General features: G+C 47.3%; 2 protein-coding genes and 1 long non-coding RNA gene across 9 annotated transcripts in view; 1 reads left to right on the forward strand and 2 right to left on the reverse strand.

Moving 5' to 3' along the window:
* The window catches only part of LOC134167688 (uncharacterized), a 51,978-nt gene extending 38,895 nt beyond the window's left edge, over positions 1 to 13,083 (forward strand). The window contains exon 3 of the long non-coding RNA XR_009966256.1: positions 11,250 to 13,083. This is a non-coding gene — a long non-coding RNA (uncharacterized LOC134167688). The remainder of the gene's footprint in view (positions 1 to 11,249) is intronic.
* Positions 1 to 16,127, reverse strand: part of RHOC (ras homolog family member C) — a 421,559-nt gene that overhangs the window by 123,421 nt on the left and 282,011 nt on the right. The window lies entirely within an intron of this gene.
* The window catches only part of KCND3 (potassium voltage-gated channel subfamily D member 3), a 121,438-nt gene that overhangs the window by 88,306 nt on the left and 17,005 nt on the right, over positions 1 to 16,127 (reverse strand). The window lies entirely within an intron of this gene.

Below are 16,127 nucleotides of genomic sequence, written 5' to 3' on the forward strand. Positions count from 1 at the left end.
GGTTGGTTTGCTTCCAAGTAGGACGAATTCAGGACAGAGTGGGCAGTCCCTGTCCTTAAAAGTCAGCCTCTGCTTGTACACCAGGAAAGGGAAGTAAGCAACATTTCCTCTTGTGGAATTTCATATTTGGAAAAGCATGGATGTGCCTTCTGTTTGAATTCAGTTTATAATTATAGATAGGAAAAAAATTACCAAGGCCTTATTTATCCAAAGAAGGATAATATACTTGTTATCAAATATATAATATTGGATATCAGACACAATATATATTAATATCCATATTATCCAAAGAAGCTTCAGAATGACACATTTTGTGCTCAGTCGATAAGGAAGGGTATCTTTTGACTTCAGAGAGAAGAAAAACATGAGAATAGGATGCTATCTGCAGAGAAAGCAAATTTCCTGAAGTTTTATCATTATTTCCATAATATTGATGCACTAGTGTTGTTTTGTCACAGCAAAGGATGTATTGACCAAGTGCTTGCAGCATACTCTCCTTGGCCAGATCTCAAATCCTTTTCTCTTGTGTCTGAAGTACAAGTTACTGGCTCAGCAGCCAAGTCCAATCAGAGGGAAAAACGTTAAATCTAAAGCAGCTCTTGGCTTCTCAAGCCGGGAAAATATCCATGTTTTATTCATAGAAGAATACAAGTCAACATCCTCTGGTTCCCTGGATACAACCGTGCGGCTATAAATAGGTGTGCAGTGACACAGCAAACCGGCATGGCACCGCAGGCAGTGGCACAGCAGCCTGGCAGTGGCACTGCCCGGGGCAGGCAGGACTCTGGGGTCCTGTCCCCCCTGGATCCTTGCTTGTAAGCAGACAGGGAGCCAGCTCCAGGAGCCAGAGCCAGCTCCAGGCTGTGCTGTTGGCTCTGAAGGATGCCAAGGGTTGCTGTTTAGCTTGGGAGCATCACAAGGTCCTGAGCGTGCGCCCTTCATGCTCCTTGCTTGCTTCTGTGCTCATCCCCAGCTCCTGCCCTAGGGTTCAGTCTGGGGCTGTGCTCAGATGAAGCTCATCCAAAGGATTTTTCTTGCACACCCAAAGCTGGGTATGTTTAGGAGAAGAATGGAATGGTGGGTAAGGGAGGAGCACTTGTTGTCATCTACCTGGACCTCTGCGAGACCTTTGGGCACAGTCCCATACAATGTCCTTGTCTTTACAGAGGTATGGATTTAATGGATAAGGAATTGGCTGCCTGGCTGCATCCAGTGTTGCAGCCAACGGCTTTGGTCCAGCTGGCACAAGGTGCCCAGAGAAGCTGTGGCTGCCCCATCCCTGGCAGTGTTCAAGGCCTGGCTGGACACAGGGGCTTGGAGCAAGCTGCTCTAGTGGAAGGGGTCCCTGCCTGTGGCAGGGGTTGGAGCTGGATGAGCTTTAAGGTCCCTTCCAACCCAAGCCATTCCATGATCTATGATAGACTTAGGACAGTATACAGTTGGGAAATAGAGAATAAATGTGTGCCTGACTACGTAATGATGTTCTGCCTGATGCATGCTCAGTAATAATTCTTTCTGTAGCTAAAAGTGGCTACATCCTAATTTAATGTAAACTTAGGTGAGTCGAGCTGTAATCATTTACTGCAGGCAGGGATGAGGGCCTGAGAGACTTGCCTGGTGTTTCTCACATGTGCTTCAATCACATATCAGCATTGCTTTAACAGTTCAACAGGCATAGCTGGCATAACAAATTCATCATGTATCTACATGATTTATATCCCTGTGTTGATATATTTCCTCGCTCTCCTTACTTTCCAATGCATTTATCATTCTCACATGGTCATTTCGTTCCTCCCTGCACTTCTTACTGGCTTCCAGTTTTTTGGGTACATCTGAGATGTCTCAGGAACTTTATTTAGAACAGAAGAGCATTGATGTTTGGTCCTCCCGTGGTACATAGCTGAGGCTTCAGCTACAGAGCTGTAGGGGCCAATACCTGGATGATTTAATGAAGCGCTATTAATGCATTGTTTGATTTCAGCACTAATACAAGGATAGATCTGTTTTGTATTTATACCCTTGGGTATTTAAATGAGCCTTTTCCTTGACTTTAATATGTATTGGACCAGAATAAAATAAGATTTAGGATTCTCTGGTAATGCAGTTATCCAGGAGCCACGCTACACTGCAGAGCTCTGCTTCTTTTAGCTCCAGACATAAACAGCTCTTTAAATTGTGCCACGTGCTTGCAGTAATGAAGGAAAACACCATGTGTGGAAAGACAACCAGATCCTCCAGCACACCAGGACCCACCAGGTTTGGTTGGTGATGGGGCGAGGGGTGATGCCTGCACTGGCTGCCTCCCCCCAGCACCCTCAGAGCTGGGTTCTCAGCTTTACTGTGGGGTCTGTACCCAAAGGCTAAAGCTCTTGTAAGGGCAGGTCTTGGTGGGGAAGGGCTGAGGCGTGAGCCCTGCGTGGCTGCAGTCAGATACCTGCCCACCCCGTGCTCTGAGGCACACCGAGTACTAGCAAGTTGAACGGGTTATATTTAAACTGTGGAGGAAGTTATGTAAGGTGGATCATGCTAAGGGTTGATTTTATTTTTAATGACTATATTTAAAAATTCAGGCAGAAGCACAGGGGGACTTTGAATTCCTAAATTTAAACTTTCAGGTGACACTTAAGTAAAGAACAAGTCTTCTTCATTTTATCTTATTTATTTTTTTTTCTTTGCAAATCAGATGTAGGAGCTGCGAGGTTGTCCCAGGATGAGATAACTTCAGCTGGGGCAGGAGCTGCAGAAGCACAGCCTTATTTCACAGCCATATTTCACAGGATTCCCCATCCCTGGCAGTGTTCAAGGCCAGGTTGGACACAGGGGCTTGGAGCAAGCTGCTCTAGTGGAAGGGGTCCCTGCCCGTGGCAGGGGTTGGAACTGGATAAGCTTTAAGCTCCCTTCCAACCCAAACCAGTCTGGGATTCTGTGGTCTTATACGTCACTGATAAAGCAAGCATCTCCCATTCTCCACTGCAGAAACCAGCTCCAACAGGGCCACTTCAGTTTCCCTGGGGAGTGAATGATGTTAGTTCTGATGTGTAGCTGTGGAGAGAGGTGGTGGTGCTGTCTTAGGCAGCTCACCATGAAAGGGCTAAGCTGGAGACCAGAGCACAGCAAAGCTGATGCTTAAACTGGTCTGTCAAGAGCCTGCTTAGAGAAGTGCTTTGGTTAAGGCAATAGGATTTGATCACCTGCTGAAACAAGATGTGTGCTGAAGCTTGGAGTGCTGAACCAGTGCGTTGTGCTCATAAGCAGAGCTTTCATAAATACGTGTTTTACTCAAAAATTACAAAGAGATTTTAGGGCTAATGAAGAAACACACCTGAAAGTATTACCTGGTCTTAGTTTAATGGAGTGATCTGACTTGGATGTTAAGGCTTTGATCAGAGGTGGAAATGAAGGGGAAAAACAATCTTTTCTCAGGGGAAACTTGAAGGAAAGTCAGTAAGCTTGGAGCCAGTAAGATACTCAGAGATTTGTTGGAGTTCTTAACGTTGGCCACGGCTCCTAGAGATGGCAGTAAGTTCAGCAGAGGTTCATTGTGGAATTCATTGTGGAATTTTAATCCAGTCCAAGCTCCTATCTATGCTTCAAATTAAATGTAAGTTGGAGGTCTGGCAAAACAGGCGTGGATGATGTAAAACCCATTAATGTGTTGTAGTTTTTTGAGGCATACCCATTTTTCTGCGTGCCTTCCAGAGACAGGATTACAAATCTTTTAATGAGGATCAAATCCTCTGGCCATTTTGAAGTGTTTAGGCAGAAACATATTTCTTTTCTTCTGTGCCAAAAGTGACACCAGGGGAACACATTTATACACAAATAAACACATCATCAGCTCAGCTTTTGTGTTTGCTATCTAATGCTGTAAAGCATCTTTGAGAATCCACAATGCACTGAGCAAGTTCTTTGTATTCCAGTAGCCTATTGTTTATCCTATTGACTAGCAGAGAGAAGAGAAAGGAAAAAGTGCCTTTTAATTAGTCCTGTGAACTTCATTTGCACTGGAGCCACACTGCAGCGTGCCTGGATTTGGCTTGCAGGGTGAACTCACCCTGGAATGGATCCGTGCTTTGGTCAGGGATGGGTTCACGACACCTTCCTGCTCTGTTTCTGCGCTCTATTGGAAGCCAGGTCTACCCTTGCACAGTAACGTTCTGGACCTCCTTGTCTTTTGCCTGTACAACGTGAGCAAAAGTGATTCCTTTTCCACCATCGCTTTCAATTCTGTGCCTCAGTTTCTTCACCTGCAGAGGGAGGCTGATGGCACTGACCTCCCTAGCACAGCTCTTTGCACTCAGGGGATGACGTGTGAGGATAAACTGTGCTTTCAGGAAGAAGCAGCCTAAAATAAATACACCCAAGAATATTATTAGTTTCTCCTTCCTGCAGCCTGTGCCTTTGTTCTGTTCAAGAGACAGCCCTGAAGGGGGCACAGAGATTTTGCAGGTCTTTGAGCTTGCATTGCCTAAAGGGAACAAAAACCCAGTCTCCCATCTAGTTGTATTGAATATAACCAATCAGGCACAATTGATTGCTCTAAAGCAATCCCAAACCTCACGCTCCCTGAATGGGAGGCTGCAGACACAATAATTGAAGTAATTCAAATCCTCCGTAAGAAACAACCTTATTGTCTCCTGCTGTGGATGTCTTTGTAATTATGGAGATGGAATTGGTTATCTTTCTGCCAGTGGACTCTAATGAAAGAGATGGCTGTGTAGTTAAATGGGCCAGGAACTGACTTTCAACCCTTACAACAGGGTTCAGTTGAATTCCTACACTAGCAACAGGAAGTATTCTGATTAGAGGCACACTGAGACCTTTGTGGGGTGTTCTGAAGGCAGTTAGGAACCCCAGAGACATTGCGTGGTTTCCATCTACCTTCCTAATGAATGATGGTGAAAGGACTTAGAAGAGATCCCATCAGAGAATGTTACCCTTTTTAATGGGAGCTGGTATTGCCAGGTCTCCCATCCTTCCTGCTTTGCCTCTTTGGTTGCAAGTTGCACTGAGCAATTAAAATCCTCTCTGAGACTCAGGATATAGCCCTGAGTCACTCCTGTTCCCAAGGGCTGGGACAACTCAGTTGTTGCTCCAATGGGAGATCTCCATGGCAGAGAACATCCGCCACACTCATAGCATCCCAGAATGGTTTTGGTTGGAAGGGAGCTTAAAGCTCCTCCAGCTCCAACCCCTGCCACGGGCAGGGACCCCTTCCACTAGAGCAGCTTGCTCCAAGCCCCTGTGTCCAACCTGGCCTTGAGCACTGCCAGGGATGGGGCAGCCACAGCTTCTCTGGGCACCCTGTGCCAGCGCCTCAGCACCCTCACAGGGAAGAGCTTCTGCCTAAGAGCTCATCTCAGTCTCCCCTCGGGCAGGTTCAAGCCATTCCCCTTGGCCTGTCCCTACATCCCTTGTCCCAAGCCCCTCTCCAGCTTTCCTGCAGCCCCTTCAGGCACTGGAGCTGCTCTCAGGTCTCCCCTTCAGGAGCCTTCTCTTGTCCAGGCTGCCCCAGCCCAGCTCTCTCAGCCTGGCTCCAGAGCAGAGCTGCTCCAGCCCTCACAGCATCTCCCTGGCCCCCTCTGGACTCTCCAGCAGCTCCACTGCTCTTATCCTGTTCTTCTGCACAGCTCAGATAACCCCTGAGTCTCTGCATCCTGAGCCTGTCGCTTCAGGGAACATTTTAGCATCTCCTGGGCTCTGTGGAAGAGAACAGGGCAGGTTTTCCCCATGGAGCTGATGGAGTTCAGGGGCTGCATTCCCAGTGCTATGCCATGCCTGGCATCCCCCCATCTCCTCTGGGGCTGCAGCTCCACGGAGTGCCCCCAGTCTGAGTGGAGAAGGCAGCTTTACCTTCACGCTTGAGCCTGCAGAGCACTGGTGTGTGACAAGCCTCTTAGGAATCGGTGGTTCACTGACGATTTATATCAACAGTAACTTTGATGGGGTCTGTGAAAGGGGATCAGCTCACTGCTCCACAATGCACAAATGGGCCTTTTAGTTATTCCAAATACATGCAAATCTTCCTAAATCAAATGCAAGTTATGAACATGCTTAGGAATTGTTTCCAGCCCTTAGGCTTGCCCTGTTTAAGCCACACGAAGACTGGGAGATGACTCCAGATGCGTGTAGTCTGACACATCTTATAAAATGATGGAGCTGAAGTATAAAGAAACCCAGTTTCTTCCTCCTCTTTTTGCATAAAGTGCTCATTGTTAATTTAGTTCTGAAGGATACTTGATGGATGGTGCCAGGTAAATTTCTCCATTATTCTTCCTAATCTGCTTGATATACAATTTAAGGGAGCTGAGATAAAAAATAAGGCGGCTGAGGAAACTCAAATCAGAATTCATTTATGCAGCAATTCCAGCATCCATTAAAAATAACCCATTAAATATTGTCCTCTGCTAAATTTAGCCAATGCTCAGGTGTGTCTGCTCCTGTGCTGCACAGAAAGCTTTAATACAGATTTAATCATAGTGAGTGTTAGGGGAAAGAGCTAATTAGATCGACAAATTTAGAAGGTCGTAGTATATTATATGGGAAGAAATGGGTGATTAGGTATTATTCACTGTAAAAGGGACTGGCCCTGGGGCATATCTTTAAGGCTATTATATGAGATAATCCCACTTTAAAAACTGAGAAGGGAGAAGTTCACATCAGCCTCGAAATTATTCCTTGTTCCAGGAGAGTTTTTCCTCTTCCTGGGTTCTAGCATTTTGGGGCAGATCGTTGAGGTGCTGGGCTGGCAGAGTGAGAGCCCTGTGGTCACTCGGGCTGTGTGTCTGTCCCTAAGCCCTCGCTTTTCCCAGGAATGGGATGGCAAGAGCCCCACGGTTCAGCCCCACGTTTGCAGTGCTGTGGGACAACCTCCCTGCACGTTGCTTTGCTGCGTTGCCATCGTGAACTTGTGTGATTTCTGCAAATAGCAGCCTTTGTTTATCCCATAAATGGTGGTTTTACAGTGTTCATCAAGTTGTTGATTAGCCATATACAAATGCACTCCTTGGCAGTATTTGTCAGTATTACATTTCCCCTATGAAATCAGCTCTAGATGGTGAAAAGGGGGTTGTTTCCTTTAAATAAGTAAGGAAGTCTATTTCTTTAACGTGGTACAGTGAGGAAAGCCTCAGTATTAATGACTTTGCTGAGCTTTAATCACCACAGAAGATGAATGTAGCACATTGGGAGTTAAAAGCAGGAGGAAGCTGTGTGTTTATGGTAGCTGTGCTTGTGGGGGTTTCTGCTTAGCGTGTTGGGAGCTCTGGTCCCCCAGCAATGGCCTGTCCCGTGCTCACAGACCCACCGTCCCCATGTGTCCTCCTGCCCCACACTGCCAGACCAGGGTGTCCCTCTCCCTCCTTGCTCCGTTTTGCCATTAAAAGAGATTCGCTGCCACCTTTAGCAGCTTCGTCTATCTCCTAAGGTCATTTTATGCTGTTCGAAGAAAGGTATAAAATGTGTCAGGATATCTGCTTACTCCACAGACCCAGCACAGAAATGATTGATATAATATGTCATTGCTAAATTGCTCAAATAAAAAATGATTCATTTAGGTTCCCTTACACTTGCCCTTCCATTATCCAGCAGCGTATTATTGCAGATACAAACCTGGATATTTACAGAAAGCATTTCAGCTCTACTTGCTAACAAAGAGAAAGATTGGTTTAATTAGAAATACTGTGACTGGCTGAAAAATTAAGGACGTGGAGCTGATGGAGCAAGTGCAGAGGAGGCCAGGGAGATGCTGCGAGGGCTGGAGCAGCTCTGCTCTGGAGCCAGGCTGAGAGAGCTGGGCTGGGGCAGCCTGGAGAAGAGAAGGCTCCTGAAGGGGAGACCTGAGAGCAGCTCCAGTGCCTGAAGGGGCTACAGGAAACCTGGAGAGGGGCTTGGGACAAGGGATGGAGGGACAGGCCAAGGGGAATGGCTTTAACCTGCCAGAGGGGAGACTGAGCTGAGCTCTTAGGCAGAAGCTCTTCTCTGTGAGGGTGCTGAGGCGCTGGCACAGGGTGCCCAGAGAAGCTGTGGCTGCCCCATCCCTGGCAGTGTTCAAGGCCAGGTTGGACACAGGGGCTTGGAGCAAGCTGCTCTAGTGGAAGGGGTCCCTGCATGGAGCTGGATGAGCTTTAAGCTCCCTTCAACTCAAACCATTCTGTGATTCTATGAGAAATGGCAGTATCAATAGTAGCAAGTGGTGTTGCATTGGTCACCAGTACACTATTACGTGCAATGGAGCTGCACTGTTTAAGCTTGGCTGGATGCTTTGCACCATACATTACCATATATTTACTGTGACTGTGGTGAGGCACTGGAATGGGTTGACCAGGGAAGCTGTGAATGCTCCATCCCTGGCAGTGTTCAAGGCCAGGTTGGACAGAGCCCTGGGTGAGATGGTTTAGTGTGAGGTGTCCTTGCCCATGGCAGCGGGGTTGAACTGGATGATCTTAAGGTCCTTTCCAACCCTAACTATTCTATGATTCTATATATGTTACCCATATCAGAAAAACAAATCATGAGCTTGTTTTGTCCTAAGGCATGCATTTTCTTTCTTCTATAACAAATTTGTTTCAGCCTTCTGAAGGGGTTCATTTAATAACATGTGAAATGAAATGTCAACAGGAATTAGAACAAATGACATCACACTCCCCAAAAGACAACACTTTTCTGCTGGGAAATATCTCCAGCCAGCCCAGTGTGGGGAGAGGTCTCAGGTGCTGCTAGCTCCAATGCAGCTGGTGCCAGAGCTGTCGCTCTGCCCGGAGCTGTGTTTTAGGGAGGGTCACAGGATGAAAGCATCAAAGCTACCTGGGAATGCTGAATGTCCAAAAGGATTTGGGAACCTCACTCTTAAAACTGGGGAGTGAACCCTGCCCCTGTGCACAGGGCACGTACAGGACCTGGGCTTTATCCCAGTCTTGCAGAGCAGAGGGGTTTGTGCTGCAGCAAGGCAGGGTCCTGCATCCCAGCTGCTCCTGGCCCCTGTGGACCCGCACTGAGGGCTTTCTGCTCCCCAGTGGGGCTCCTGCAGCTGTGCTTGTCCCTGGCAAAAGGCTGCTCAGCTGTGACTTTGGGATATGTGAAGGGGTGATAAAGGGTAAGGGACATGAAGTAGGAAGGCTGAGATGGCCAGAAGGAAGCCAAGTGAGGAAATCTGGCTTTGAGACTGATTAACTGTTCCTCTGCACTGTGAAAGAGCTCCTGAGGACAACACAGGAGCAGTGGAGCTGTTGGAGCGAGGCCAGAGGAGGCCATGGAGATGCTGCAAGGGCTGGAGCAGCTCTGCTCTGGAGCCAGGCTGAGAGAGCTGGGCTGGGGCAGCCTGGAGAAGAGAAGGCTCCTGAAGGGGAGATCTGAGAGCAGCTCCAGTGCCTGAAGGGGCTGCAGGAAACCTGGAGAGGGGCTTGGGACAAGGGATGTAGGGCCAGGCCAAGGGGAATGGCTTTAACCTGCCAGAGGGGAGACTGAGATGAGCTCTTAGGCAGAAGCTCTTCCCTGTGAGGGTGCTGAGGCGCTGGCACAGGGTGCCCAGAGAAGCTGTGGCTGCCCCATCCCTGGCAGTGTTCAAGGCCAGGTTGGACACAGGGGCTTGGAGCAAGCTGCTCTAGTGGAAGGGGTCCCTGCCCGTGGCAGGGGTTGGAGCTGGAGGAGCTTTAAAGTCCCTTCCAACCAAAGCCATTCTATAATGCCCCAGGTTCTGTGTGTTGCAGGCAGATGCAAGTGACCTGCAGGCATGGCCAGGGCCATGCGGAGCATCCTGCAGCATCGGTCCCTTGGGTGCTGTGGCACAGATGCAGGCAGACTGCACGCATGCAGCCAGAGCCATAAACAAATTCCTGCCCTTGGGATTATTACTTTTATTAGCTGTAAAACCCTTTGTTTATGGGGAGTTCAGAAATGACATGAAAACACCGATGTGAGGTGTGCAAATAAATCTGGCTGACAGAATTGTTCACCAGCCTCATTATTACGGAGATAAATTCAAGATGTGACTTTTCAGAGCTGCTCAAAGCCATCACTTTCTAGAGCTGTTTTATGCCTCTCTGATGAGTGAATGCCAAAACCTGCGGTGTGGGGGAATGTTTTTCTGATGTTGCTTGCTTTGAAAGTAATTCCAGGCAACCAAAGGCCACTGGATAATGAGGAAGTCTCTGTGGTGCTGGCTGAGTCCATCAGCTCCCACGGTGCTGCTGGCCCTGGCACACTCAGGTGCTCTCCCCTGCTTGTGGCCCATTTGTATTCCACACTGGGGTTGCAGACCTATTATTGTGATGTTGCTCACTGCATAAAGCCCAATTAATGAAAGGTTAGGATGCAATTAAAAATCCTAAAGTGTCCTTTATTTCAAAGTGAAGTTTATATTGCTGTAGAGTTGCTGGAACACGCAATAGGATCGTTTCCAAAGACTAAGGTAACTACTGGTAGTGAATTTGTGTGCTTGTTTTGACCCCTATAGGATTCTGTGGGTTTCTCTACAGGGATGGAAACAACACACAAGTCTCAGTCAACCATTTATAGTCCCTTAATGGGTTTGTGCCTCTGCTTTTCAAAGGGTCTTAAACGTGGGAATGCCAAAGAGAACCACAATGGGAAATGACAGGTATCAAAAGTACCCACTTTGTCAGTGGAATTGTCCTCTGGGGTGGTGTTACAGTGATTAGCAAGAAAACTACAGGTGGGCAAGTGCCAGGCTGACTATCTATAGCAGAATCTACTGGTACCATCCCTTGGCTGTCCTATTGTGGTCACCATCCATGGAAGTCAGGGTCTTTAAAGAAACATGGAATGATGTGATCAAGGCTGCCTTTAGAGTGCTGTGCTCCTGCTCTTCTGGTACATGGCATGGTCTGAGAGACTGCACAGGTTCCCCTGCTCCACTGAGAAGGATATAGGGGAGCAGAGAATTCTTTCCTGTATGGTTTGTGCTGTGTGGTCTGTTTGCTGACTTGGATTTGACTGTGTTAAATAGAGATGTCAGTGTTTATTTAGGAAGGCAGTGAACTTTAATAAACATTTGTAGCATATTCTGCCAGCCCTGGGGAAGCTGCAGAAATGTCATTAAAACTCACTGCTCTTCAGTTAGTTATTTCTTCTATCCTGGTCCAGTGAGCACCTTTGCTGCAATAGGAACCCCGTTGCTATTATACTTGATGCAAGAGGGTTCCAGTTGTGTGAGCACACTTAGCAGAGCTGCAAATGGCACGTATGTGTCTAACATCCATAATTAAACCGATTGACCTTTCCACGTACAGGCTGGAGGGGAGAAAAGTACTAGAGAAGATGGATTGAGAAGTGAATGAGATGCCAAAGTAAATCTCATTTACCTGTCCCGTGTGTCAGTAGTAAGCTGGGAGAACATTCGTCTCTGAAACCATCTCACGTCATCAGAACCGACTCAGACAGCAGCTGTTTGCTCCTCGGAGCTGTCACGGGGTTGCAGATGTGGTGGCACTACAACTGCTGGAGCAGTTTTGTTGTGGGACAGCTTTGAGCTCGGGTCACCTCCGTGGCTGCCGCACGGATGCTGCCCCTCTTTCTGCAGGAGCCCCTGAGCGGAAGCACAGACCCAATGCTGGGTAAGGGGGAGGAAAGCAGAGCCTGGCTCAGATGGAAGGGGAGAAAAGACAATCTGGGAGGATGCAGGTTGTGAAACCGGCAGCAGGAGAGGCAGCAGAAATAACCGGCCCTTCGCAGCTCTCTTCATCCCTGTGTCCCTAAGAAAGAGTCTTTTAGGGTTAGTAATTAACCCTGAGCTTACACTGGCACTAACAAACACCTAAGTGGGACAGAAGTGGGTTTGACCTGTGCTCCCCCTACCCTGCCCTGCTAGGCAGCTCCCATCTCTGTGTGAAGGACAGGATGAATGAGGACCAGCTACGACGCTCTTCCTCCCTGTAGTAAAAGGCTTCTGGGAAGGAAATAAGCAATTGCCATTTAGCTGCTTATGCTCTCCCTTTGTCCCCTTTCTCCGTGTCCATGGGAAAGCTGATGGCAGTGTGGGGCCTCACAGGTTTTGCCATGTGGATCCATGCCTATGGCTGGGCTGGTGTGTCCTGCCCTTGCCTCACTGCTGTCCTGATGAGCCGGGGACTGTGGCCACAACCTGACTGTCCCCATGTGGGAGCCCGCAGCACTGCGAACGTGGTACCCTGTAAGTGATCTGTCTGAAAGACAACCCTGGGTAGTGCTTAGTTTTTAAATAGATCATTCCTGACAAAGCCCATTATTCACAGTGGGCAGAAAGCCAACACCCCTTCGGTTCAGAGGATGCTCCCTGCAACGCTGCTATCAGGAGTTGCACATCCTGAGAGGGATTGGTGGCCACGGGGGGCACTTGGGGAGGAGGAAGAGGAGTTCTCCTGACAGCTGCATGTGATCTCTTCATCAGCCCAGTCTCTGAAGTATGAGGCTTCATTTCCTGCCACTCCTTGAGATGCTCAATGTGTTTCATGTGGATGATTAGCCCAGGATTCAGATTGTTCAATTACACATCAGCCCAGGCACAGAGTAGAAGAGTATTGCCCAGTGCATGTGTCTCCAGAAGGGTACTGAATTCCTCCCTTAGGCTGATTAGTCTCAGTTGAGCTTTAACTGAGTATCTGAGCACATGAAGAGGAAGTTTTTGACATGTCTATGCATTAAACCAATTATGATAATTCTATTTTGATGTCCACATGTGTGACACTTTTGAGAAATGGGGCAAAATATCTGTCAGCCCTGTTGTATCCCTGCCTGTGGGTGCACATCCTGCTGCAGCTCTTTGCATACAGACCTATCTAACAGCACATATTGAAATTCTCTTGAATTATGTAGAAGTTTGAACACTGAGAAAGGAAAACATTTGGAGATGATGGACTAGGCAGACGAGGGAGGCCTGTGCCTCAGCCATGCCTTTCCTCAGGGCTGCCTTCTCTGTAGTGGGTTTTATTTTCTACCACTCAGTACTGCTTTTTTTGCAAGAGGGATTTTATTTTCTACCATATCTGAATGGTAGCATTTAAAAATCACTTTGCATCAATGCCCAATCGTTCAGGCCTTCAGTGTTTTATTTTATGGTTATGTTTTATCATTTATAGCAGTGTGATTGCTTTTCACATCTTACACATCATCCTCAAGAATCTTTTTCATACCCACACAATCTCATTTACTCCCATCTGGATGCATAGAGGGTTATGGCTAAGGATATACTCGCTGCATCCATGGGACTTCAGAACTGCATGTGGCTGATTTGAAGATGTCTTTTGAGCCCACTGGGTGCTGTGTGCTCTGATCTGGAACTTCTGCTCTCTTGATTTCTTTTATTCACTGTGCTTCCGTAGGAAGGTGATGAAATTTGCCCATTATTCCCATGTTATGGAAGTGTTTATGGCGTGGGCTCTGACTATTGGCATTATGTGTCTTGAATGTGATTGCTTGGTCACCTTGTGGTATTTCATTAAGCAAAGTTTAGCATGAGGAAAGGCCACAACAGGCACAGAACGAGTTGCAGGCCCATGGGAGGGGAGGCAGGTGTGGAACAGCCACAACTGCTTCACTGATTCACTGCCTCCAACAGACAGAGCCCATGCGCAGGTTGAGCACAATGCTCTTGGCAGCATCGGGTGAGCTCTGTGTGTGTTTCCTTACACACACATCCATTTCTTGGCTACATGATTTTGCAGATTTGTTACTTATAGTATTTTAGTATTAAACACTAAATCAGAAACAACCTTTCTTTGCATTTTGCTAAACCATTTTCAGCCTTGCCCCGTAAAGCAGGGGAACACAGACCTCTAGAACATCTTTTATTCCTTCATCTAAAATTCCGTGTGGGTTTTTTTTTTACCATTCTCTCCTTTTATCTGTAAGAAGAGATTGAGCTCTTTGATATTTTATTTAGATTGCATCGCACAAGTAAGCCAATGGAGCTGATTAGTGATGCACTGTATGAGCACTGTCAGGTCACCTTCTCCCTCTGGACCTCTGGTCTTTGAGCTGAGGTGGAGACAGTGCCCATCTTGCAGCAGAATTGTAACTGGAGTGATCCAGGTATGGGATGAGGGATGTCTGACTGCTCATGTTTACCTGATTCAGTGCATCAGAGGTTTTTCTACCTATAAAGGTCATTCCCCAGCAGTTCTCAACTGCTTTTGGGTGTTCAGGAGAGCAGAACACAGTGGAGAAGACTTTGGATCTCTGTAGTTTCACAGGCAAGGGTGGAATCTGAGTCTCTCTTGGCTTTGACAATCCTGGCACACAGATTTATACCACTAATTGACAAATGGTCATTGGGCCCTTCCCAAATGCCTGCCAAAGGCTGCTGTGAGAAGCATAAAGTTGTAATTCTGCCTTGTTCACATGAAGCTTTTTGTCCTGAGTCATAGTGAGAGCTTGCACAGAAGCAAAGATGATGATGTACTTTCATTTTTATCTTTCCCTGATGATAGGACTGGATGAGGGAAAAAGTCACTGCTGCCTAAAAACCCCTACAACCTCATCCCTTGGCAGTTATATCTGGCCTTCAGAAGCCCATTACACTAAGCCACTGTGACAGCTCATGAGGGAGAAACATTATCCAGAAATGCAGGACACGAGACATCCTACTTCTACAACGTGTTTTACAGTATCCTGTATCAAATGTGATGCCAGCCTTTACAGAAAGAGGTGGATCATTCTGAGCAATCCAGCAGTGAGGTTGAGACCCAGATAAAAGTAACCCATTACACGGGATGCATCAAGGTCAAAGGAAGACGCCTACTTCGACTTGGAGATACTCAACTAGCACTGCCAAGTAGCTCCTGCTCCTTTACTGGGTTGCACTAATACTAGTGGCAGTCGGTTGTGTTAAGCTGTGTGGGATTGTAAACCAAGTTCAGCAAAGGTGCTGTGACTGCTAAAGAGCTGTGCGTGTCCCTTGTGTCTGTGTGTGCACTGCTGTGGCCGGTGGCCTCATCTGCCTGCCTGCACATCCTCTGGAGACTCTGCTCCAAGCTCAGGGTGCAATAGCTGTGCTTAATTCCTAGAGAATTCCACACATCCTCATCTGACTTGCGTTTAGTTGCCAACTGCTTTCAGCATAAGTATTTCACATAAGTATAAAGCATTCAGGATGCACAGATATGGCGATAAATGCCCTTATTTCTCAGTTTGTGATCATAGAATCATGGAATAGTTTGTGTTGGAAGGGACCTTAAAATTCACCCAGTTCCAACCCCTGCCACGGGCAGGGACCCCTTCCACTAGAGCAGCTTGCTTCAAGCCCCTGTGTCCAACCTGGCCCTGAACACTTCCATAATTTAATGGCATGATGATTTAATGGGTGGATTTAATTTATTGTATAGTCAAGTGCTATAGGTAGTAGATGTGCTGTCTGCCCACTCTGTTTTGAATTATTCATGGCGCACAAATCCTCTCCAACAATAGTGCATCTAATACTGAGTGCTGGAAACTGCCGGGATGTCCAAGGAAAGCACTGGCAAACATGAAAGATGAGATGTGGCTCTGTGGAGGAGCTGACACCAGAAGGCATCTCTTGCCATAATGACTCTCCCATAAAAGCAGTGCATAACACGTCTCCCAGATTACACCCCGACCTATTCAAATCCACAGAGCCCAGTTTAGCTGTCAGTGCCACTCGTTTTTCACTGGGGTGACTCACTGACTGTAATGAAGTTACACCTGGTTCCCACTGGTCAGAGTGGGCAGGACCATTAACATTATTTACATAGTTGGACATGCATAGGGGCTGGCAGCGAGGCAGCCCTGGAAGGATGCAAACAGCCTGAGGAGTGGGGTTGCATTGCTGCAGCAACAAACGGGCCCCCTGCACACGGGTGACAAGGCAGCTCCAGACGCCTCCTTTTGTATCTGACAAAGAATGAATCACAAAAGCTGCTGAAATTCATTTTCAGTTCACAGTACATTTGGTGTCAGGCTTTCCTGCTGCAGTCATGTGAATATGCACTGACATGGACAAGCGAGCTACGTGCATGTTTACTTACCCTCTGATGTGCATCGGAGGGGCATGCAGGGGTTTAAATATACGTATTTCCAAGGCTGAGCACCTGCTTTCTCCTAAAAATCTTTTTAGCAGTAATTTTTACTGCAAAGTTCAGTGTTTTCCTTCCTTTTTTCTCTTCAAACATATTTTA

This window comes from Pezoporus occidentalis, unplaced genomic scaffold (assembly GCF_034315485.1).
Source record: "Pezoporus occidentalis ecotype Australia unplaced genomic scaffold, CSIRO_AGI_Poc_V1 ctg294, whole genome shotgun sequence".
NCBI classification, from domain to species: domain Eukaryota; kingdom Metazoa; phylum Chordata; class Aves; order Psittaciformes; family Psittacidae; genus Pezoporus; species Pezoporus occidentalis.